This window comes from Dendropsophus ebraccatus, chromosome 11 (genome assembly GCF_027789765.1).
Source record: "Dendropsophus ebraccatus isolate aDenEbr1 chromosome 11, aDenEbr1.pat, whole genome shotgun sequence".
Lineage (NCBI taxonomy): Eukaryota > Metazoa > Chordata > Amphibia > Anura > Hylidae > Dendropsophus > Dendropsophus ebraccatus.
The window spans coordinates 76,732,052-76,757,510 of NC_091464.1; positions in this window are offsets into that span (position 1 = coordinate 76,732,052).

A 25,459-nucleotide genomic window follows, 5' to 3' on the forward strand; every position below is an offset into this window, starting at 1 on the left:
GAGATGTGCAAAGGCAGGAAGTTAGCCCCGCAAAACAGGAAGCTTGAGACATCTTTTGATACACATCTAAATGGGAATTTAAGCTAAATGTTTTTCTTTCAAATCAACTGGTATCATTAAATAGATTTTTAATTTACTCCTATTTCAAAATCTCAAGTCTTCCGGTACTTATCAGCTGTGGTATGTCCTGCAGGAAGTGGTGTATTTCTTCCAGTCTGCCACAGTGTTCTCTGCTGCCACCTCTGTCCATGACAGGAACTGTCCAGAGCAGTAGCAAAGCCCCATAGAAATCCTCCCCTGCTCTGTACAATTCCTGTCATGGACACAGGTGGCTGCATAAAGCACTGTGTCAGACTGGAAAGAATACACCACTTCCTGCAGGACATACAGCAGCTGATAAGCACTGGAAGACGGGATTTTTAAATAAAAGTAAATTCCAAATCAATATAACTTTCTGAAACCACTTGATTTGAAAGAAAAGGAAGCTAAGTATTACAGCTGCTTTGATACTGGGAGCTGATGCACAATATCTGCCACGTCCTTTATTACCTTAAGAAAGCAACAAGCCAAATCCTTGGTTGTGTTTATTTTCTTCCATGCTTTTTTTCAGTTCAGCTTGTGTCAGACTTGGCTAAACTGGAAGTGGAAAATACAATACCAATGGTTTTGGTGGTATAGACTAACTAACTTCCAAATTCATCACTCTTTCTGGGGCTGGGTGTATGTAACATAGCTTTGATCCTAGTGAAAATATAGAGCAGAAATGAGTAAAAGGCAAATGGAAAATACTGAGAAGTATCCCTGGAGGTCTAGTGTAAAATTTGCTGCAATTCCCTGGTGGGCTAGTGGAAATATGCAGACAGATCTCAATGATATCATAGGAAGTAGCACATTTTTTAGTCTGTGGAACTTAAAGGGGAGAATTTTTTTTTTTAAATTAACTAGTTACTTCTACTTAAAAAATCCCAGTATACCTGTACTTATTAGCTGCTGTATGTCCTGCAGGAAGTAGTGTATGCTTTCCAGTCTGACACAGTGCTCTCTGCTTCCACCTCTGTCCATGTTAGGAACTGTCTAAAGCAGTAATAAATCCCTATAGAAAACCTCTCCTGCTCTGGACAGTTCCTGACATGGACAGAGGTGGCAGCAGAGAGCACTGTGTCAGACTGGAAAAAATACATTACTTTCTGCAGGGCATACAGTAAACCTCAGATCCCTCTAGGTCCCTCTAGTGGCCAAACCTGATCCTGCACCCAATTTGCATGCAGTAGTAAGTATGCACAATATATTGTTACTATACCGCTGTGACTAAATAATCTAAAGACCGAAGATGATTGAACATCTGTTTTTATGCTGCGTCCTAAAATATAATGAATTGTTAGCGCTCATTTCCATGTAAACTGCTCCCACTAAATACAGTGCAAAATAATTGTTGTGAATTGGATGTTTAATACACTGCGTCTGAATACAGTAACATATGGCAGATCTGTTCATAGCAGTCATTCTTTCCTTTTCCCAATGAGGCAGTTTCCTTAATTGAATTACTTCAGTGGAATGACATAGGGGACAAAGTCCAGAATGTACTTTCAGCTTATCTTCCAGAGGCCACAAGATCAGATTCCAGCTGTGCTGCAAAACACGCCTTGCCTTGACACGTTACTGGCAGGACACAGCGCATGCTGGACGATTTGTTTCGGAGAAATGTGATTAAGACGGCTAAATAATAGTTTTGTGATAAAGAACTATGATACAGAGACAGGTGTGGAGAAATATATGTAAAGATACATATGGTAAAGATAGATAGATAGATAGATAGATAGATAGCGCTTGCACCTGTAGGTTGCTGTTGCACTTTCAGTTTTTTTGTCTGTACTTAAGCTGCATACAGCGTGCAACCTGCAGTGTGAACAGAGGCATAGAGATGCTGCCATGTTTTCCTTTTTTCTGTTGTATGTGGGGGTGTGGCGACCTCCTGTTGACTTGCACTCCACCCATGTCCCAAAGGTGCTATAAAAAAACATCATTTGGATCCTTATTGCCCAGTTGTAGGCTTGTTCAGCCCAGGAGAGGCCATTGCTAGTGTGAGAATGCTAGAGTAGGACCATGTCTCTGAAGACACCTTAACGTGGTGACATGGTACACTCTGTTTGATCAAACAGTTTACTAAGATCCTCATTTTTTAATATCTACAGAGCAGGTTTTTGTCATGTGTACACCGTGGGGAGTATATAGGGTAAACCTGTAGGTTGCTGTTGCACTTTCGTTTTTTTTGTCTGTACGCAAGCCACATGCAGCGGGCAATCTGCAGTGTGAACAGAGGCATAGAGGTGCTGCCATTTTCTTCCATTTTTTTTTTACATAGAGTCCACAATCAACAATCCTCATGCAGTCTTTCTGCAGTTGTTTTAAGGTGTAAGCTCTCCAGAGAGTCGGTTTAGCTGGATCAGACCTCAGTGTACTCCACCATTCAGGCAGATTAGACTCATGGGCGGTATAGTAAAGGGAAGCTTGGGCTGTCACCAGTCCATCATAGTGCTCGGCCGAGAACACTTGGCAATACTTGTAAGAGGAGAGCCCTGGCTTCCCTTTTATTGTCCTGTCCAGTTATCTAATGGAGCCGGATGGTGAATACACTGTGTAGCCTCTGAAACTGGCAGATCTCATTATATCTCACCACCTATTAGGCTTTGAATTACAGGCATCATTTTCGTGTTTGTTATTTTGTTGCAGCTAATTTTATAGTTTTTACTGTAAAATAATCAAAATAATAAAAAAGTTATTAACAACAAATATTAATACTTGAGTAAAAGCAGGAAGTCTCCAATAAAACTCTCACAGACCTGTTGGCCGGTTGCACTACGTACTATGGGACCATAATGAAACGTATATGAGCAAAACCAATTTATGCCTTAAAGCAGGGACGGGGAACCTTCTGCCCTCCAGCTGTTGGAAAACTACAATTCCCATTATGCCTAGACAGACAAAGCTTTAGCTTTAGCATGATGGTAATTGTAGTGTTTCAACAGCTTGAGGGCTGAAAGTTCCCCACCCGTACCTTAAAGTATAACTGGCATTTCAAAAGATTGTTAAATTCTTTTAGTGAATTTATTAGATTAACCCTTCAGAGTGATGACAAGGTGATTATCATGTGCTCACTGATGTTACTGAGCCTTTGGGAGTCCCTTTCCATGGTGCCAGGCTGAGCGGTCTGTCAACAGTAAACACACATGGGCTCTCTGTACCTTACTATCTGGGCAATTACAGCACAGCACCTGCTCCTTGTTGCAATGTTACAATTTTTGTGTTTCATACACCTGTCCAAAAAGTTCCTTCATCAGCTTAAAGGGGTAGTGCGGCGGTAAATAATTATTCACAGAATAACATACATTACAAAGTTATACAACTTTGTAATGTATGTTATGTCTGTGAATGGCCCCCTTCCCCATGTCCCACCACCCCCACCCGTGTACCCGGAAGTGTGGTGCGCTATACATACCTGTCACGTGCCGACTCGTCTCCGATCTTCAGTCAGTGACGTCATCTTCGGACGGCCGGGCCGAATCCCTCCTACTGTCCCAAGTGCCGGCCGCCCTCTTCAGCGTCATCAGATGCTCAGCCACGATTGGCTGAGCACAGTTTGGCTCAGCCAATCGCGGCTGAGCAGCTGATGACGCGGCCGCGTCATCGACTGCTCAGCCGCGATTGGCTGAGCACAGTTATGCTCAGCCAATCGCGGCTGAGCAGCTGATGACGCGGCAGAGGGCGGCCGGCACTCAGGACGGTCGGAGGGATTCGGCCCGGTCGTCCGAAGACAACATCACAGACTGAAGATCGGAGACGAGTCGGCATGCGACAGGTATGTATAGCGCACCACACTTCCGGGTACACGGGTGGGGGGACACGGGGAAAGGGGTCATTCACAGACATAACATACATTACAAAGTTGTATAACTTTGTAATGTGTGTTATTCTGTGAATAATTCTTTACCGCTGCACTACCCCTTTAAGTAAAGCTGGAGTATTTAGAAGTTATTTTATTGTCTGCCACTAGATGTCAGTATTGTACATGTCTGAGTATTGCACAGCTGAAGTTACTAATGGGTTACTGTTTTTTCTCTTGTACCACATGGATCTGTGAGCCAATGCGAGTCCTTTCTTCTCTTCTCCTATCCTATCTCTCTTTATTTCTGCATGCTCCTCACACACTCACAGCACACATTAGATATGCTGGGGATAGGAAGTCACATGGCTAGAGAATGTGTAGTTCAGTCTTAGTCAGGTTCCTGTGGAGTGAAGAAGCAAGACAGCACAGTCACAGCAGCAGTCAAGTTGGGCCCTGGCATATGCCAGGTCTCCTGTCAGGGACAGCAGAATCAGCCCAGAGAGGCTTTTGTAGCTAGACTCTGCAGAGACAGGATGTAACCCACAGCTTCTCTTCAAGTAACTCTACACAACACTGGGCATTGTTAAACTCCTACAGGAGAGGATAAGTCAGAGATCATCTCAACCTACGCTGTGGACTAGCAGAGTTACAGTGCAGGACAGTATCCACAGACAGCAATAAGCTAGGAACTGATCCGGATGGAGCAAAGTTGCTAAGAGCCTAGGAACTCTATCTTGCAGCACAGTTGTCAGCAGGAAATCTTCAGCATTCCTCTCATCCCAGGTAACAGGGTCTGGGGCTTGTATCACCCTCATAGGACGGGTCACCTGACACCGGTGGGCATAATGTGGTGCAAAGACCCAAAGGTCAATACACGGGCACAAATATTCTCTTCTTCTTCGTCTTCTAATAATTCTTCTACCTCATCCTTCAACATCCTGGCAGAGCACAGTACTACTTGGGTTGGCACGACATCCTCCTCTCTGCTCCTCTGATTCTTTGTATCTTTCAACATGCTGCTCAGTCAGCACGACTGTACTCTTTACTGTATCCCTATCACAGATCTGGTTTCTGTATTATGAAGTGTGCTACTGAGTGTCTTATCAAGTGTTTTATGAAGTGTTTTCTCAAGAGAAACATATTCTGTCAAGGGAAAGCTGTATACTCTGCTGTACCCAAGTACTTTCCAAGTAAACAAGTGATTATTCATGATAAAGAGACTTTGTGATTCTTCACCTTACACCGACACAGTGTATACTTCATCCTTGGGGCATTTCTGGCCCACCGTGATCACATCCCAAGGGACCGCGTACACACCTGGCAAGAAATTGTCCACAGCGGAACAAGGTACAACCCTTTAAAATAAAAGCAGGTGTGCCACCATACCTGTGTGGCCAACCGGCACTGGTTTCAAGGCACAACATTACTGGGCCCGGCTGTATCTTGGCCAACCACCAAAGAATTGGCGTCACACCTCAACATCTAGCAAGTGACCGGCCGTGCCTCCGCCATAACACCTCAGGGCGTCACCAAAATAATAATGGTGAAAATGTACTGGACTTAACAAGCTGGAACTATGCTAGGGGTGATTTATAGACTATTACTATAGATGGCATGTGAAGAAAGAAGGGGTTACTGATACATTCACTTTTCCAGGTATCATGGGAGAAGAAATGAAAGAAACAGCAGCAGAATTGCATTACAGCAAGGTATGAGTTACATTAAACATTGAACTCCTGTTAAGATAAAAGGAAGCCTTGATTTACCTTTGAGGAATAATGCAGATCCTCTGAAGGAGACAAGCTCACAAACTGCATGTCCAGGCTTACTCTCTCTTGCTGCCTTAACCCCATTTCCATGTCATGTGTTCTGTCTTGTCTCTGTTACTAGAGACAGACTGAGAGTAACAACAGATAGTGGATAGCAGTTCACCGGGAAGTGAGACAGCTGTTAGCCGAGACTTTAGGGCAGTTCTGGGGGTAAGGAGTCATTTTTGGTAAATGAAGTGATTTACAAATTTTATAGGAATCCAATAGGCTATCACATGGAGGAACGTTTTTAAAACAACAGTGATCATTTAACTTTGTGAATGAACTAAAGATAGATAGATAGATAGATAGATAATTTTCTAATTCACAAGATTATTTCCTATGCTGTATGCAAAGAATTAGAAAACAGGGTCCTATAGGATGTAACTTGAGTAATGCAAAAAGGGTTAAATGAGTTTGACTCATTGTCAGGATGATGGTGGGTAACATCCTCACACTTCACCTCTGTCATTCTTAAAGCCAGTTACGTGGGTGTGACATCACACTGTGTATCCTTCGGTTACATTTGACCTTACAAATAACAATTGTCAGGACAGGATACGCATTATTTTTGTAGCTTAGTAATCAAACTCTTGTTCTGCCTATAAAAGGCATTTTATTCGGGGAGGTTAACGGCTCAATTGACGTCTATTTGAGAAGGCAGCTTCCTTCCTGTCGCGTTGGGAAAGGAAAGCTGTAATTATAGGCCGGCCTGTGAATTAGGAAGGGAAAGCCTAATTAAACAGAAATGTGACAGAAAATAGCTCATAGAAAGGTTTTATAGGAAACACATTTTAGACCTTAAAGAAAAGTTGCAATTGCCATCATAATTTGGCTCCTATAAAAGCAATGGGAGAATGAGATTTTCAGTCTGTAGTTGATAGATAAGGCAAATTACTGGGAGTTGTCTCTAATGAGTATTGTATAATTCAGGAGGGAAAAACCAAATGGTAATGATGTTGGAAACTACTATTATATGATTGCATGTCTTTTTTCTTTTTATTCACGTTTTTTATGCTGTTCAGGGTAGACACCTGCCAGATAACCATATGTCTTTATGATCAGATATGTGCAAGGTACTTACATAGTGTTACTAGATTCCCTTCGGGTACATTTAAATTAGCTTTAGAGTATTGGGGCAGGGATGCTTGTAAAATACAGTGCCCCAAATACCATAATAAGGCATTCTTAGTTAGTAGAGGGGGTTCTTCCAATTGGGACTTATAGTAGATTGCACTAAAGACCCTAACAGCAGGACACCCTGTTGTTAAAAGAATTTCCAGGGCAAAATTAATAAATGCTGGACAGCAGGGGATGCTGCAAGGATAATAGACAAGTGCCACTTACCCATTCCGATCCAGTGCTGCTGTCGTTTTCTCTGTTTTCCAGTTCCTGTGACATCATGGCCCCCACAGAAACTGCCTGCTCAGCCAATCAGTGGCTGTAGCGGTGTCCTGCATCAGTCACTGATTGGCTAAGCAGGCAGCTTCTGTGGGGCTTTGATGTCTCCACAACTGGAAGATACAGAAGGTAACTAGACAACTGATTCAGAGCATCTTGTTCTGTACAACTCCTTTAAAGGGGTTGTGCCATTAAGAAAACTAGGTCTAAAGTGATAAATTATGTGAAATTAAACATATTTTAAATGTGTAAGCATTCCTGTTTGGGACCTATAGACTTACTAATCCCCCATGTGCCTGTATTGTTTTGATATTCTGCTGCCCTTGGCTACTAGGCTTGATTAAATAGCGGAAAAAACTAGGCTCGATCCAACTCGAACCTAGCCGGACCTTCCGCATTTGATTCCTGATGCCTTCACGGTCCGTGCGGGCGGAGGAGACATTCCGGGTACTGCCTGGAATTCTGGGATTCAGCCCACTAAGATTGACCAAGCATGAGCAGTTTAACTGCAATTCCCAGGAAGCATTAGGGCTCGTTCACACAAAGCAAAAGCAGCTGAATTTCTGCGCTGAATCAGCGCTGAAATTTCAGCCGTTAAAATAGGTGCAGAGCTAATTTCCATTGTGTTGAATGGAAATTCTGCTCTGCAGTTCACACGGTGGAATTTCCGCACTGAACTAATCCGCTTTCCGCCAGAAGAATGAACATGTTCATTCTTCCGCTAGTGGAAGCCTATACAAACCAATGGGGCTCTGATTCTCTGTTTCAGTGCGGAATACAAGTGTAATACAAGCGGAAATTACGCGCAGAATCAGCGCGGAAATGGGGAAAAAAGGGGGGGAAGAGGGTTCTAGTATATATTCTGGTATAGTCTAGTTTACTCTCCAAATACTCGCTGAATTTCAGCACTGAATGCATGCGGATTCAGCGCGGATTCCTCGTGTATTCCGCGCTGAATTTGTCAAGAGCTGTTTACGAGCTGAACACTTTCCTAGCGGAATACACAGGGATTCTGCTTACATTCTGCTCGGAATTCAGCGTCAGTTGATTTCAGGCTGAAATATTTCCTCGCGTAATCCGCCCCTTTTGCTCTGTGTGAACGTAGCCTTAGCAGTTGGCCTCTGCTCAGCCTACAAGCAATGGGGATTGTGGAAAAAAAGGTTTGCACTGTTGCATGGCAACAACTGGGTCACAGTCCATGGAGGAAACCAGGAGGTGATCATATACATGGAGTGCTTTTGGTGGTATTAGAGGGGAAACAATACAGGAGTATAAGTTAGTTAGTAAAAACATTGTTTGTTCTCCTTTAAATATATGTAGGCTGTACACATCTAATTTTACCAACTCTGCTTCGTGCCTTTAAGTGTTATACCTAACAAATGGACGTCCACTAACTTGAGTTGATAGCGAGAGAGTGCTCTAGAATGAAAAGCCACACCATCGTTTAGCTATATAGATGGGAAGATGTCAGGATTAGGGAGTATCCTGCATTACATCAGCTTTTCCTAGACCCTGTAAATTTGTCTCAATAGAGAATATGACTCCCCATGGACAACTAAATAGTTAAATAATACATCCAAATTGCGCATAGGACATCGAGAGTCCATGCCCTGACCACAGCCCAGCTGATTTATAACAACAATGACTCGGAAGCTGATGGATAACTCTATCCAAGACTCTGCCCTTCCTGTTCCTTCTCCGCGTACCTCAGATCATCACTCAATACAAGCCACATCCTTTAACAGCTTCATCTCCCAGAGCAGTATGTTTCCCTTTAGACAACTAGAATGTATTATCATCCTGATACAGAGGTAGGATGGCAAAACCACCGAGTTATAATAATCATATCTCTTTCCTGCGTGGAGGATTAGCGGCAGATTGCCGGAACAGTCACAATTTTATTCAAATTTTGTTGAATTCTATGTGAAATCTTTTTGCTTGATAATGGAAATGTCAGCCTCCTAGTTGTCATTCTATATGAAGTCTTTTATATGTTCAGCTGTTTCTCATAGTCTAACAGATTGTGTATTCTCTGCATTGTTATGCAGTCACATCCCTGCTCTGCCTGTCTGTCTGTCACAGTAGTAGTGACTGTAAGAAGTTTAACCCTTTCAAGGGTTATTCCATCCAGAAGAAAACACAAATAAAATACAATGGAGATGATTTAAAAGTAAAAAAAAAAAAAGCATACTCACCTGCCCTGATCCTTCACAGCTGTCATTCTGATCCATCTCAATCTCTGCTACTCCCCATTACCATCCTGCAGAAATTACCTACTCAGCTAATAACTGGCTGATTGAGGGGGGGGGGGGGTGTCGGGGGGGGGGGGGGGGGGGGGGGTTACCGCAGCAGCCAGTAATTGGCTGAGTGGACATTTCCTACAGAAAAAAACATTGGCTAGTGGGGATCAGTTGTTGTCAGAATGCTGCCCAATCCAATTAAAAGATAATCCTGGCCAAAATGTTGGTTTGACAGTGGATGATGCAAAATCAACTGTCAGCAGGTGCTCCGTACAGCTGACATTAGTGGTTGGGATCAGAGATAACTAGGCAATAGCAGAGAGAAGGAGAGCTCCTCTGTCACCTGACTGCCTTCTTCATGGATGCCACTGGGCTGTCATGACATTCAGATATCTAGTGAAACTAAACTACTACAACTAAAATGGAGCCTTAGTTGGTGCTACTTTGAGGGTTGGAGAAGTCCACCAGAGGATCCTCCATCGGTCAAGCAGAAGACAACCTCTTCTGAGGCTAACTTTAAACCAGTCACCAGATACCCGATTAAACTGATCAAATGATTAATATAAAGTGCGATTACAAAAGTAGGGTGGGCCTTCCGTATAATTTCCTCTCAAGGGTACGAGGAACTTCAGTCAGAAGCTGGCTAGACTCTTCAAATTCACAATCTTGAGGCAGGGGTCAACCTAAAGCACCTTTATTATAACATGTAATAGATAATGCCTTTTAGAAGTAGACCGTCTCCTTTTTAGGCTCATACTGTATGTTGCTGTGTTTGCTAATCCATCTAGGAAGCAATATAGTATTCTTTATAGGGACTTAACTAACTAAATAGATAAATATATAAACAGTCTGAGGTTCCAAGATAAGGTACTTACATTGTTAAATGTTTCGCCAAACCTATTTATCATTAATATATATTTTTATTGCTGAGGTGGCACGAAAAACTGCTTTGCCTATTCTTCTTCTTATTATTATTCCCATTATTCCCTGTGGAGCATTAATGGTTTCCATGTCTCCACGCTATGTTATGAGGCTTTCCTTATGGAAAAATAAAACCCTTTTGGTCCCAAAGCAGAGGAAATGATCTGTATAGTGCTTAGGAAGTGAGCTTATTGGCCAGTATTACTATCACTATACTAGTATTAGTATCACTATTCGCTCGAGTATTGTGGTACACAGAAGTACTCGAGACTTCAAGGAATAAAATTGATAATCTACTTTTTGCATGCTTGGCGGCTTAAATAAACTTAAAAAACATGCGGGGAAAAGGCTAGGAGGTCCTGCTATGTAGCAACTATATTGGCTGCTGGCATAGCAGTCATTGGTTGGCTGCATCAGGTGACCTGGGTTGATATAGATTCAGGTCTCCAAATGCTTTCTGTTAGTAGTAGTGTAGGCTTAGTGTGGTTAGTCAGGCAGGTGATTAGGTTCACCAAACCACAACAGTCCTTTTAAGGAATTGGTATGGCTGAAAAAAAAGCTAATTCCATACAATATACCAGTATTGTATAAATAGTAAAAAAAAAAAAAACAACTGCCGTACAGTATAGCACCAGTATTATACAATGTATCCAGTGTCATAGTGCGACAGTCTATTGGTGCTCACTTTCCAGTCTGTCAAAGTGCTCTCTGCTGCCACCTCTGTCCGTAGCAGTAGCAAATCCCCATAGAAAATCTCTCCTGCTATCCAGACTGGAAAGAATACACCACTTCCTGCAGCTGATAAATGCAGGAAGACTTACTGTAAGATTGTTTAATAGAAGTAAAATACAAATCTCTTGCACTTTGTACCACCAGTTAATTTGAAGATTTTTCCGTGGACTACCCCTTTAAATAGGCTGTAAGGACTGACGTGATAAAGAATCACCAGCAATCTGATGCAGCAAGCAGTGAAGAAACCCGCCACCGGAACAGGGAGAGATGAGTAACAGGCATCTCATCTTAAAGTGGTTATACCATATGTAAATTCCCTTCTTTCAATCTGGCAATCAGTATGCATGCACAATATTACCAGAAGCCAATGCAACCATCTCACTGGTATTCAGGTTTATTCATAGAAAAAAAATGTCTCTATGACATCTACCTAAACATATGTAGACCTTATAACATAACTATCTGATGCATGATTCCCGTTATATGTGAAATATTTCTGAAACTAACTATATAATAAGGATAGGAACTGTTCTGGTGTCACGAAACATATGGATACAATACTACAGTCTGGGAAATTCCACCAATGGAGTCAGCATTACTTGTAATGCAAATATAGACAGTGGTAGTATTATATTCCTGGATATGAGAGGCTCAATGCTTGATTTTCTTTCAAAATAAGAGAAGTTGGATTGTCGCTGGATTATCTACTGTAAAGACGGCAGCTAGAGGAACAGGCGGGGTGTTAGCAGAGGAAATCATGGAGATGGATGGAGGGGTGACGTATCCCATGAGTTTCTTTATCCTGCCAGATGCTGATCACCCTCATATGAAGTGATTGCTTCCATCAGGGGGTAGAGAGTTCTGTCATTGAGACACCAAGTGTTCTTTATTGTCATGTTAGATCTCATCTGAAAAAATATCTGTCTGAAATAATATGCAAGAACTTTATAATGATGACTTGTAGAGATGAGCAGTAAGTTCAGGTTCATGAAGCCCCGAACTCTTGACATTTCACTCGTGCTGGCTGGAGAAGATGGATACAGCCATAGGTGAACCCAAATGTGCTGTACGATGAAATATTTTGATAAATGTCCTTATTTTTAGAACTCGCTGGTGAAATCACTACAAAATCTTTCTTGTCTAGAGGAGATTTCAATTTGATTCAAATGATATTGTCACCCCCCCCCCTCTATGTACGATTCTCTACACCAAAACTCCACAACTTCAGATGCTGCACATTTGATATATACCTGTATAAAATTTGTCTATGTCTTCTTTTTTCTTTAAAATCGCTTTATTTATCAGTGGACAGTGTCATCCAGGCGGACTTCATGGCAGTTGGGCCATTTCTCTCTTGCAAGAGGGGGCCCAACTGCCATGAAGCTCCACCCAGGTGACATTGTCAACCAATTAAATGAAACTATTTTAGAGTAGAAAGAACTTCTAGATGATGCAGAGAACCACACATAGGGGGGCATTTATTAAGTCCGGCGTTTTTTACACCGGACTTATAAATGCCCCCGCAGCTCCGGCGCTACGGAGATTTATGTAGAGGCGGACTGCCTCTACATAAATCCCGTGCGCGCCGGTGTGCACCGCCGAAAACCTACGCCAGATGAGGACTGGAGTAGGTTTTCGGCGTACATTTGGGCGGAACGGATGGTAAATCGCGCGGACTCTGAGTCCGCGCCCTCCGTTCCGCCCACTACACGCCCTCTTTCCGCCCCCCTGGCGTACTCGGCGGAAAGTGCCGATTTGCGAATATTTTATTCGCAAATGGCCGATTTGCGAATAAAAAAATACGCAAATCGGCACTTTCCGCCGAAAATCATCCGTTCGCCAGATGATACATGTGGCCCATAGAGTTAGAGGGTGACAGTATAACTTTAAGTTCCTCCATACATTATGAATAGATGAACCATCATCTAGCTTTATACCCGGGTCATGCATTGATCTTGTCCGTTTATGATGTCACTCAATTGAATTGACTGTACCACCAGGCCCAGGCTGAAGCACTGGAGGTGGGCCGACCCACCCCCAGTGAGAAGAAACCCCAGCCCCTCCATGCTTCTGCCTGGGCCTGGTGGTACAGTCACTTTAAGGGTATTTCTTTGTGAGAATGCACCTTCTAAGTTATAGCCCTATAACACTATATAGCACTATAAGCAATATATTGTTCTACTCTTTTATGTTTGTACAAGCACAGATATGTCCATGATAATGTACGTGCACTCAAGAAATTTTAAATTGTACAAGTAATTTGATACTGTTTATCATACTTATCATTATTGATGTGTGTACAAATTTCAATAAAAAGCTATAAAAAAAAGGTGTCTGGGGAAGTTAGGTACAATCTAAAATAAGCACTAATGATAATAAACAGACAGTACAAAGATTTTCCTAGTGATCTCTTTACACCTAGGCATCGGCACCATTTTGTTTTTTCTACGCTTTTCTATTTTACTTTTTCCAAGACCGTTTACTTCACATTTTCCCGGTTTATTTCATGACCAATAAAGGCAATGAATACATTTTCTAACATGATACATTTTCAATGCCCTTATTCACATCTTGGATTTTACCCGCTCCGGTCACAGGATATGATCTATGGTACTCCATATCCAAAACAGGTGGTAACCTAACCTTTTATCCTTTCTATTCCAAACACATAGTTATGTTACAGCCAATACATTACATAACTACAGAGTCATTACAAATGGGAAACTACGTCACTGACTGTATGGCTCTAAAAACATTTGTGTGGCATGTAAAATGGATGAGGAGATTCTTGTGCTGTCCATGAAGCGCTGCACATAAATATATTATGTCACTGTAATGGTTTATACTATGACGTCCTGGTAATGAAAAGTTCCTTTGCTTAAAATACTCACTTTTTCTAGATGGAAATAAAATTTGAAAAATCCCAACCTGACCCAATGCTTGGCAGTGTAGCTTAGTAAAGCGGCATAGCTGACTTGGAGTCTTTTTCTAATCCATTGACTCTAGTAGCGGACCAACTACAAAAATAATTACACTTTTTTAGCCATCACATAGAGTTTGCACTCTATGGAGGGCATTTATGAAAGTTCATTGGTACACCAGGGAGAAGGCGCAGATTTGCCCCCTTCCCCCTGGAATACGCCTGACATATCCCCCACTTGCCCAACAGGTGTATCCCCCACTCGCCCTGCTCGTAGAGGTAAATCATGATCCAAAGCTACACCTGCTGGAAGCAATATTTGGTACGCCCTGCTCGTAGAGGTAAATCATGATCCAAAGCTACACCTGCTGGAAGCAATATTTGGTACGCCCTGCTCGTAGAGGTAAATCATGATCCAAAGCTACACCTGCTGGAAGCAATATTTGGTACGCCCTGCTCGTAGAGGTAAATCATGATCCAAAGCTACACCTGCTGGAAGCAATATTTGGTACGCCCTGCTCGTAGAGGTAAATCATGATCCAAAGCTACACCTGCTGGAAGCAATATTTGGTACGCCCTGCTCGTAGAGGTAAATCATGATCCAAAGCTACACCTGCTGGAAGCAATATTTGGTACGCCCTGCTCGTAGAGGTAAATCATGATCCAAAGCTACACCTGCTGGAAGCAATATTTGGTACGCCGGGCTCAGGTTCAGGCGCTCGGCTGTCCAGATTCACTAAGATGCCAGATTCACGCCTCTTAGTGAATTCAGCCAGGGAAAAGGGGTCGGGGCCTAATATAAGACCAGTCTTCATAAATCCCCCCCCCCCATATTGATCATCTCTAGTTGTTATTATTATTGGCATAAAGGGGGGAACATAATTCTCACAATTTATTGAAATCTAAAATTTAAAATAATTCTAAAAGAAGTTCAGAGTTGCATGTATACATTTAACCGCAGGAGTGTGCATTTGCCCCTATCAGCAATAGAATATTTATGATGAAAGGCAAAATAGTGCGCTGCAGTCAACTCAGCTTCTTCAGGGGCTAATCAGTCCTCATTTGTCCCATTAGTCCATGAAAACGCAGCAGAGGTGAAACATGTTGAATTTAATAGCAGCAGCATGTACAGTTACAGTAATGGCTGAAAGTGTTGGCACCCCTGAATTTTTTCAAGAAAATTAAGTATTCCTACCAGAAAATGATTACAATTGCACATGTTTTGTTATACACATGTTTATTTCCTTTGAGTGTATTGGAAAATCACAAAAAAACAGAAGGAAAAAAAGGCAAGTTTGACATAATTTCACACAAAACTCAAAAAAATGGTCCGGACAAAATTATTAGCACTTACAACTTAATATTTGGTTGCACACCCTTTGGAAAACAATAACTGAAATCAGTCGGTTCCTACCACCATCAACAAGCTTCTTACACCTCTCAGCTGGAGTTTTGGACCACTCTTCTTTTGCAAACAGCTCCAAAACTCTCATATTTGAAGGGTGCCTTCTCCCAACAGCAATTTGAAGATCTCTCCCCAGGTGTTCAATGGGATTTAGATCCTGACCCATTGCTAGCCACTTTAGACCGCTCCAGCGCTTGGTTTTCATCCATTTCTGGGCGCTTTTTGAAGTATGTTTGAGGCCATTGTCCTGCTGGAAGACCCATGACCTAGGATGCAAAGCCAGCTTTCTGACACTGAGCCATATTGCAACCCAAAATCCTTTGGTAATCTTCAGATTTCATAATGCCCTGCTCACAGTTAACGCACCCAGTTCAAGATGCAGCAAAACAACCCCAAAACATCTTTGAACCTCCACCATATTTGACTGTAGGTCCTGTGTTCTTTTCTTTTTAGGCCTCATTCCCTCCACCATATGTGACTGTAGGTACTGTGTTCTTTTCATTGTAGGCCTCATTCCCTCCACCATATGTGACTGTAGATACTGTGTTCTTTTTTTGTAGGCCTTATTCCCTCCACCATATGTGACTGTAGATACTGTGTTCTTTTCTTTGTAGGCCTCTTCCCTCCACCATATGTGACTGTAGGTACTGTGTTCTTTTCTTTGTAGGCCTCATTCCCTCCACCATATGTGACTGTAGATACTGTGTTCTTTTCTTTGTAGGCCTCTTCCCTCCACCATATGTGACTGTAGGTACTGTGTTCTTTTCTTTGTAGGCCTCTTCCCTCCACCATATGTGACTGTAGGTACTGTGTTCTTTTCTTTGTAGGCCTCTTCCCTCCACCATATGTGACTGTAGGTACTGTGTTCTTTTCTTTGTAGGCCTCTTCCCTCCACCATATGTGACTGTAGGTACTGTGTTCTTTTCTTTGTAGGCCTCTTCCCTCCACCATATGTGACTGTAGGTACTGTGTTCTTTTCTTTGTAGACCTCATTCCCTCCACCATATGTGACTGTAGATACTGTGTTCTTTTATTTGTAGGCCTCATTCCCTCCACCATATGTGACTGTAGGTACTGTGTTCTTTTATTTGTAGGCCTCATTCTCTCCACCATATGTGACTGTAGGTACAGTGTTCTTTTCTTTGTAGACCTCATTCCATATTCGGTAAACAGTAGAATGATGTGCTTTACCAAAAATCTCTATCTTGGTCTCATCTGTTCACAAGATGTTTTACCAGCAGGATTTTGGCTTACTTAAAAAATCTTCTCTTTAATAAAAACATAATTTGCAAGAATTTTGGCTTACTTACATACATTTTGGCAAACTGCAGTCTAGTTTTTTTATGTCTCTCTGTCAGCAGTGGGGTCCTCCTGGGTCTCCTGCCATAGCGTTTCATTTCTTTCAAATGTCGACAGATAGTTCTAGCTGACACTGATGCACCCTGTGCCTGCAGGACAGCTTGAATTTCTTTAGAAATTAATTGGGGCTGCTTATCTACCATCCGGACTATCCTGCGTTGCAACCTTTTATCAATTTTTCTCCTCCGTCCACATCCAGGGAGATTAGCTACAGTGCCATGGATTGTAAACTTCTTGATTAGGTTGCGCACCGTGGACAAAGGAACATAAAGATCTCTTTAACTTGTAACCTTGAGATTGTTGTTCTATTTTCCCACAATTTTGGTTCTCAAGTCCTCAGACAGTTCTCTTCTCCTCTTTCTGTTCTCCATGCTTAGTGTGGCACACACAGAAACACAATGCAAAGATTGAGTCAACTTCTCTGCTTTTTATCTGGTTTTAGGTGATTTTTAAATTGCCCACACCTGTTAGTTATCACAGGTCAGTAAGCGTCCATTTGCACAGAAAGGCTGCATTCAAACGTTCCGTGTTCCTCACAAAACACAGACGTGGAAGGTCTGTAACGGACTCTCCCCCACCCGGGCAGTGGGGAAACGGAACAGATATGCGTTGTAATGACCGAGCCGTGCAGCTAATTCATTACAGTGCGGCGCATATCTGTACAGTTCCCCCGCTCCCAGCATCTTATCACATATGCTACCAGGGCGGGGGAGAGCCCATTACAGGCCTTCCACATTTGTGTTTTGTGAGGAACATGGAACAAGTGAATGCAGCCAAATATTATCTGACGGATTATCTGCCAAAGATTTGAAGCCAAAACCAGGAACAGACTATAAACAGGGAACAGTTCATAAAGGAAAGCCTGAGATTTTTCCTATTAGTACAATTGGTATTGTGGGTGTATTGCAAGTGCACTACTTGGTTGGCCCCGGAAAACCAATAAATATATGTATTTTTAGTAGGCTCTCTGGCATACCCCCTTAGAATGGCTAAATCATAACTCCTTAGTATTGCGTAGATCAATATATATTATCTTATGAAACAATATGGCGTAACTATGGAAGTGTATAAATGCAAACAATAATATTGGTAAAATTTACTAAAGCGTATATCACACCATATACATGCAAAAATGATCACATAGAGAAAAAAAAATATCACATAGAGCAAAAAAATAATTAAAAAACATATAGGGTTACGTATCTGTAAAATATAAAATATAAATATAGCATGATTTTTGGGATGTCCATAGAGAAATACATAGTTTTATCTATTGGCGACTTTGCAGGGCCCTTACAGGTCACTGATGTTTATGACCACTGTGTTTGTATTGGGTTAGTTGTCAGTCCACTATTTGATATTCTGGTATATATTGTTACAGTTAATGATTGTTGTTTCCGTAATAAATAAGATGTATATCATATAAAGAATTGGTGGATGTCCACCTCTCACCAGTCCCGTGGCTCTAGGTCTGCGCTGTCTCCTTGCGTTTCTCCTGTAGCTGCTGCCGAGATGGAGGTATTCTCAATGCATCCAATGTGGACAAAACAGGTGAGAAATGAGGACTGATGGTAATAAATGAAGCACAGTGCGTCTCTATATTGTATTCAGCAAGTTATTGCAACTCCTAGACATGTTTCAGAACAATACTCTGTTCTTTCCTCAGTAATGAGTTGCAACTAGTAGTTAGTATATTGTTTGTTTGCTACACAGGGGTGTTTAGGGTTAATGTGGATTAATTGTTACATGTTCCCTATTGGCTTATGTTTCTTTATATACCATGTGATGTCCTTGATCTTGTATGCTTGAAAAAGACCATTGCGGTTGAAACGTTGCTATCTGTGCTATGCTGGAATAAAAGTTGTTTCTTTTTTCCACTTACATCCGCCTTTGTGAGATGATCTTGCCTTTTTGCGATTTGGATTAGCTGTGATTTTCAGATCTCTTCCTCTTTGAGTGTATAGGGAAAGATCTGTCAATCAAGGCTAGTGGGGAAGAGAGAAGCCACAAACCTAAAAGAAATAACAGGCTCCCTTAAAATTGTACAACTTAACATTGTAAAATTAATAGATAAATAGGTTTGATGCAAAATGATGAAAACATGGACACTTCTTCCAAAACAGGCGCTTCTCTTTTCCTCAGTTTGGGTGTGGAATTGTAGCTCAGTTCCATTGAAGTAAATGGAGCCTAGTTGTGATAACACAACCTGAGGACATTGGTGGTGCTTTTTTTGGAAGAAAGCAGCTATGTCTTTCTGATCCTGGTTTACCCCTTTAAGCAATATACCTAGTAAAAGATGCATTATTGTCTCTCCTAATATCATACTTTTTACTTATGCCAAATGAGTTTTTAAACAAAACTCACTTTTTTAAGGGAATACAGTAATAGAAAAATAAATACTTATTAGTCAGCATTAGAAATAGGCAAACCAGGTTCGGGTTTGAGTTGATCCGAACCTGAACGTTCGGTATTTGATTAGCTGGGGCTGCTGAACTTGGATAAAGCTCTAAGGTTGTCTGGAAAACATGGATACAGCCAATGACTATATCCATGTTTTCCACATAGCCTTAGAGCTTTATACAACTTCAGCAGCCCCCGCTAATCAAATGCCGAAAGTTCGGGCTCGGATCGACTCGAGCATGCTCCAGGTTCGCTCATCTCTAGTCAGCATGTTTTGGAGATCCTGGAGATACTGTCTTGTAAAAAATAGAGAAAACAGGAAGTGGCTACTGGGTGGGTTTAACTGGATTCCATTGTATAAAAAGGATTAAAGGCGACTTTCCAGGAAAATTAATATCCGACATAGTGTCAGTGGTGTAAAACTGACAAGGTTCTGATGACCATGAGGATTAGGATCACTTCGTAAGAGTAGCAGCAATTACTACAAGCAGTATTGACATCAAAATATGGCAGGGTAGAACAGTGTTTTACTGCCACGCAATTAATAATAATAATAATAATAATAATAATAATAATAATAATAATAATAGCGCATAATTAGCGTTTTTGCATTCCAGTCCAATGGGGCTTAAATTTTACAATCTTGTACTATGGATGCAACGCCTGGACTAATCTAAATTTAAAGGGCTAGAAAAACATAGCAGCTTTCTTCCAGAAACAGCACCACTTTTGTCCTCGGTTTGGGTGTGGTATTACAATGCAGTTCCATTGAAGTTAAGTGAAGTTGTAATACCACACCAGAAACGAGGGCAGGGGTGGAGTTGTCTTTAAAAAAATAAAATAACTATATTATTCTAATGATGTACTTTTTAAAGGGATTATCTCACACTGAGGATTTATTGCCTATTCACAGAAAAAGGCATCTGTGTATGCTCAAAGGAAGTCTTAATGTTGCGATCTCTGTGATCTCCAGTCTGGTCCTCCATTCTTTCTTTATGGAAGCTGCCTAGTACAGCTCTCAACTATCTCCAAAGCTGCCATCTCATAGACAATGAATGAAGCAGGGATGTGTGAGGGATTCAACAGGAGACTTTAATTTACATTCTTGAGATTACATGGGTCTTTGTTGATGTCCATACACTTTCCACTACCAACACCGATCATATACTTGCGCTTTATCCTATAGCTGGTGAACACGTTTTAAAGGGGTTTTCTAATAATAAACTATGATGCTGCCAGGGGTGCAGGAGACATGGCAGTGCTGTATACTTACCTGTCCACTGCACCTGCTGGTTTCCAGACGTCTCGCTGCTCAGTATAGTGCTGTCTATGCCAAGTAAAAATTTCCTGTGAGACCTGCATGTCAGTGGATGTTGTAAAGAAAATGACAGTGGTGAAGAATAGGCAGCCCAGGAATCTGCAGTTGTGACAGAGAGGGACAGATAAGTATACAGCACTATATGGCTATGTTCACACTAGGTAATGTTATGGCCGGTCTCTGAAAAGATCATCCCGGCTGGTCCTGCAGAACTGGCCGGATGATCTTTAGCGCCACTGAGTTCTGATGCGGGCGCATCCGTGCGCCTTCATCAGACCCCACTGCACTCTATGGAGCGAGCGGCCGGAGCCCCATGCTCCATAGTGTGCACTGACAGGGTTTTCTGCTGCCGCTATTCACTGAAAAGCGGCCTGCAGAAAACTAACATGTCAGTTTTTTACAGTGCCGCTAAGGATCCCAGCTGGAGTGTTTACTATGGGGGACATTTATTAAGTCCGGCATTTTCTGCGCCGGACTTAAAAATGTCCCTGCAGCTCCGACACTACGGAGATTTATGTAGAGGCGGGATGCATGGCAGGAAACCTATGCCAGCTGAGAGCTGGAGTAGGTTTCCTGCTTATTCATCTAAAGATGAATAGTGCGGACTCTGAGTCCGCGTCCTCCCGTACCGCCCCCTCCACACCCCCCCCTCCACGCCCCCCTGGCATACCGGGCAGAAAGTGCCCATTTGCGAATATTGCATTCGCTAAATGGTCATTTGCGAATTAAATTATTTGCAAATAGGCACTTTCTGCCTAAAAATACGATTTTGCCGCTTGATACATGTCCCCCTATGTGTATACACTTCGGCCGGGATTCCCTCAGAAGGCAGCACAACGTAAGTTCCGTGGGAATCACAGCCGTTGTAACAACGGCCATGATTACAATGGAACTTACGTTGTGTGAACATAGCCTATAACTGAAGGACAAGCCCTTTTAGGTGGCCATACACATACAATAACTCATTACCGGACACCTTTCCAGTGGCCCCATTATTTTTCCTGTCGATCCCACTGAAATCCCCCAGTGTGAGATTTGTTTGCCATGTACCTGTACAGTTCTATTGTGATGCAATCCTTAGTTACTAAAACACAACAATAACCTAGCCTTTTTTTCCAAACATATTTTTTATATGCCCATAAGACTCCAAGTTCAAAGTCATTTCTATCTCTTTGCATTATTAGATCTGACAGAGAAGGATACAAAGGAGTAGCGCATTGGGAATTTTTGCTAGTTTTTGTTTGTTTTCACTTTTTGACTTTTTTGCATATTTCATCTGACATAATTTTATTAAATTTTTTTTCAAAATTCTAAAACTATTTAATAAATTTGATAGTATAATAAGGAGTAACTAGACCTCTACCCGATATTCCCTAAATAGCACAGACAAAATGATTGCCGCTCGCTTCAGTCTTCCTGCCGGTCTCCCCCCTTTGATGGCCTCATGTCAGGATTGTTCTAACGCTTGTCAGGTATTTTTCTGAGCGAAATGAGATTAAAATGTTCTAGAAGAAGAAATATGTGCCGCGCTCCAGCGTTCTGTAATATCGGGCTCTGGTGTCCTCGGCACAATGTTCAGATGCCTCAAGCAGAGTGTGACTTACACATAAACTCCTTTGATGTCACTTAGAAGCTTTCAATGTATGGCTGCCTTCCCTCCAGTGTATCTGACAAGCATTCTTCTATCTTTGTAGGTAAATTCAGACTTTTTTCCCCCCTCCTAACACAATCCAGCTGTTTTTATTCCAAACGAACCTGAGCCCTTCTGATATCTCGTAATGAGGTTTATAAACATTTTTAAAAGCCAGATTTCATGGGAATTAAGAGATGGATGCTCGGCAGATGATTTCATGTGCACTGAAGGACATTTTGTTACACACTTTCTCCTTTTTATATAGAATATTATATATATATATATATATATATATATATATATATATATATATATATAAATATATATAAAACTTTTTTTTTACCTGATGGGTAATATTCCATTCAGTGATGGCTCACCTGTTTTTTGACAGAACTGGTTCACAAGATCATAGCTTATAAGAGGAGTCTGGTTCACCTTAAGGGTATGTTCCACCTGTCTCAGTGTGTCATACCATCTCTATGAGAGACAGTGCACTCCTCCGCTGCCGCCACTCTGCGCTCGAAGGAGTGACATGTCACCTCTTTCAGTGGAGAGTGGAGGCAGCGGAGACGATAAAACATTTCTGTTGACTTTATGGTGAATATTGTATACAACTTTTACTTAAAAAACAAAAAAAAGACACAAGGCCTTATGCATATGGTGGCATTATGAGTCCATAGGAGGTTTAAGCTGTATAGGGTGCCTATATAAGTCTGATCTGGCCTACTGTACCTCTATATACATCCAATCTCATATGTTAACCTTTTAAAGGGCACCTTTCAGCACAATTGTGGTAACATGGTTCCTAGGTGCACAGTATAGATCTACTATGCAGCTGCCAGAGCATACCAGTGCGATGGGGCGTGACCCACTGGGGGTAGTAGTAGTAAGTTGGTTAGTGGGTAGGACCTGGGTAGCCACTTGCCAGATGTTAGGTCACGGTTATGGCACGAGGGGAGGTGACTAACCCACAGGAACCTGACCATGCGGGGACCCAACAATTCTTTGTTGTCCTTAGTTGAGGCACCAATAACTAGACCGATGCCAGGGTTCAGAAACAACGGTAGTTGTACGTTAATTAATACGGTGGTTGTCAATAGCAACAGTCTCTCTGGATGCAACCAGGATTGAGGTGGACTTGAATATAACTGTAAAATGGGTGGTGCTGCAGTAGGCCGTGGTGTGGAAGCGTTACTACGAGTGAGAGGGAACTGGATGATGGGAGTAGTAGTCCCGGAGAATGATACTGGGCAGGACAGACTGAATAGGATACTTGCTGTTGGTAATGACGAAGTGACTATGACTGAAAACGACACTCAGATCTTGAATAAATATGACAGGTTGAGAGTCAGGATGGTCCGGACTGGACTGGAATACTTCTGAATAACAAATAGAGAGGATACCATGAAGTCGTGAACAACAGAACACACGTCCTCCTCCCTTGAAGGTAGAGAGGAGTCTGAGGTAAACTGGGGTGTCTAACTGACCCCAGCCAAAGCTCGACGGCTATTGGGGTTACTATGGCAGCTGGGGAGATCACGTGACACCAGGCCAACTGCATCATCACACCACTAAATAACAGGCAAATAAACATACGTAGCGTAATACCAGACTTGAACACTTGAGGGGGTTACATAAGCAGTTTGCAGTGGCCATTATACTTTCCAGAACAGGGACAGTCAGAACACAAATAAATACAGATGCAGACATACAATTAGGAGAAAATCTTCTGCTCTGGGCCACTGCACCAGCACCGTCTGTGGCGGTAGCTTTACATTGAGGGAAAAGGAGTTTTATTCTGGTAAGTGAGGTGCCAACTAGTCATCTGGGTGGGTAGATGCCTGTAACTAATCACGTCTCTGCCTGTCAGGGCACTCTACAGGGATGATTGACAGGCAGAGAGGCCACAGTAGATTTGTACAGTCGTGCTGAGTATAGTTATGTTAGTTATTGTTAGTTAAGTATGATAGTGTTATTATTGTGGTGTTTTGGGGGAAATCTAGTTTGCACGTGTGGGGGATAATACAGCGGTGTGTCTGGTGGGTGTGAGGCTGGACCAGTCAATAAGTTTATGGACTTATATATATTGTACAGTTATGTTATCGTTGGTTTGTTGTTATGTTTTATATTGTTAAATAAAAGATCTACAGTCGTGCTGATTTGTTCCCTCTAAGGCCTAGGACAATTTTCATTTTTGCACTTCTGTTTTTTCCTCTCTGTATTTAAAAGGCCATAGTGCTTCCATTTTTTTTTTTTTTTACCTACAGACCCACTTCAGCCTCCTTTTTTGTGACAGACTTGATTTTTCTATGAAATATGCTGCAAAAACGGGAAAAAAATATTTGCACTGTGACACCATGAAAGCAATTTTTTCATGGGGGGGGGGGGGGGTCATCTTTACGTCATTCACCCTGTGGTAAAAATGACAAGTTATGTACTTTTCTTAGGTCAGTACAATTACATGTAGTGGTGGCAATGTTGTGTCACTACAGCTCAGTTCAAGTTTAAGTGATGCCCTATAAATCACAGCTTCACAGCTTCCACTCACTACATTTGCAGTGTACTATAACAGGTGCCCCTGCTCCTGTAAATACTTTGTGTGGGTAACCAAGACAAGCCTAAATTTAAATCCAGATCCAAGTCTAAAGCAAATATGATAGATCCTCTAAGCGGGACCTAAAACCAGTTTAGAGAGATTTGCTCATCTCTAGTTGCAATCACCCCTTGTTAGTTCAATAGAAAAGTAACATGAACAAAGCAATGCTGCTAGAGGAGAAAACTTCTTCTGTACTGTTGCATATGCCAATGTCTTCATGCTGTGCAAGGTAAAGACTTAAAGAAATACTTCTAGATTTTCATTTTTGACATAATGCAGACTCACAATCACTATTCCTGCAGTGTCGTCTGTTTTATCCCAGCTCTGCTGCATTCATTACTGTATCTAGGTCTTGTGACCTCTGATCATCCACCATAATAAATTTAAGATTTCAAATAACATTCTTTCCCTTTCAAATATGCTATTAATCCCTTCAGCACAGTGTCACATGGGCAGCTAAAGCCAGTAACATATCAGCAGCACATTCAATGCACACCCCACCAGACTGGACCCCGGTCCATGCAGATCAACAGCATGTGACATTTAATTCACCCAAGATGAATTATATTTTCTTGACTAAAAGTGCTGTCTCATTAAATGGATTTAGCTAAAGCCAGGACAATTTCTGCCTGTTGGGAGGACAGTGTAATAATCCTCATCTCTATAAATCTCTAAATAGGTAAAGCAATAACTATGTGACAGGAGCTACATAATCATCATCAGAGTTTCCGTTTTACTTTGTGAAGAGCTTGTGCAAAACAGTCTATGCAGTGTCATCATGTTGAAAGTTCTGGCTAAGATGGTGACCCCATTCGGAGCACAGAAACACATGTAACTTTCAGG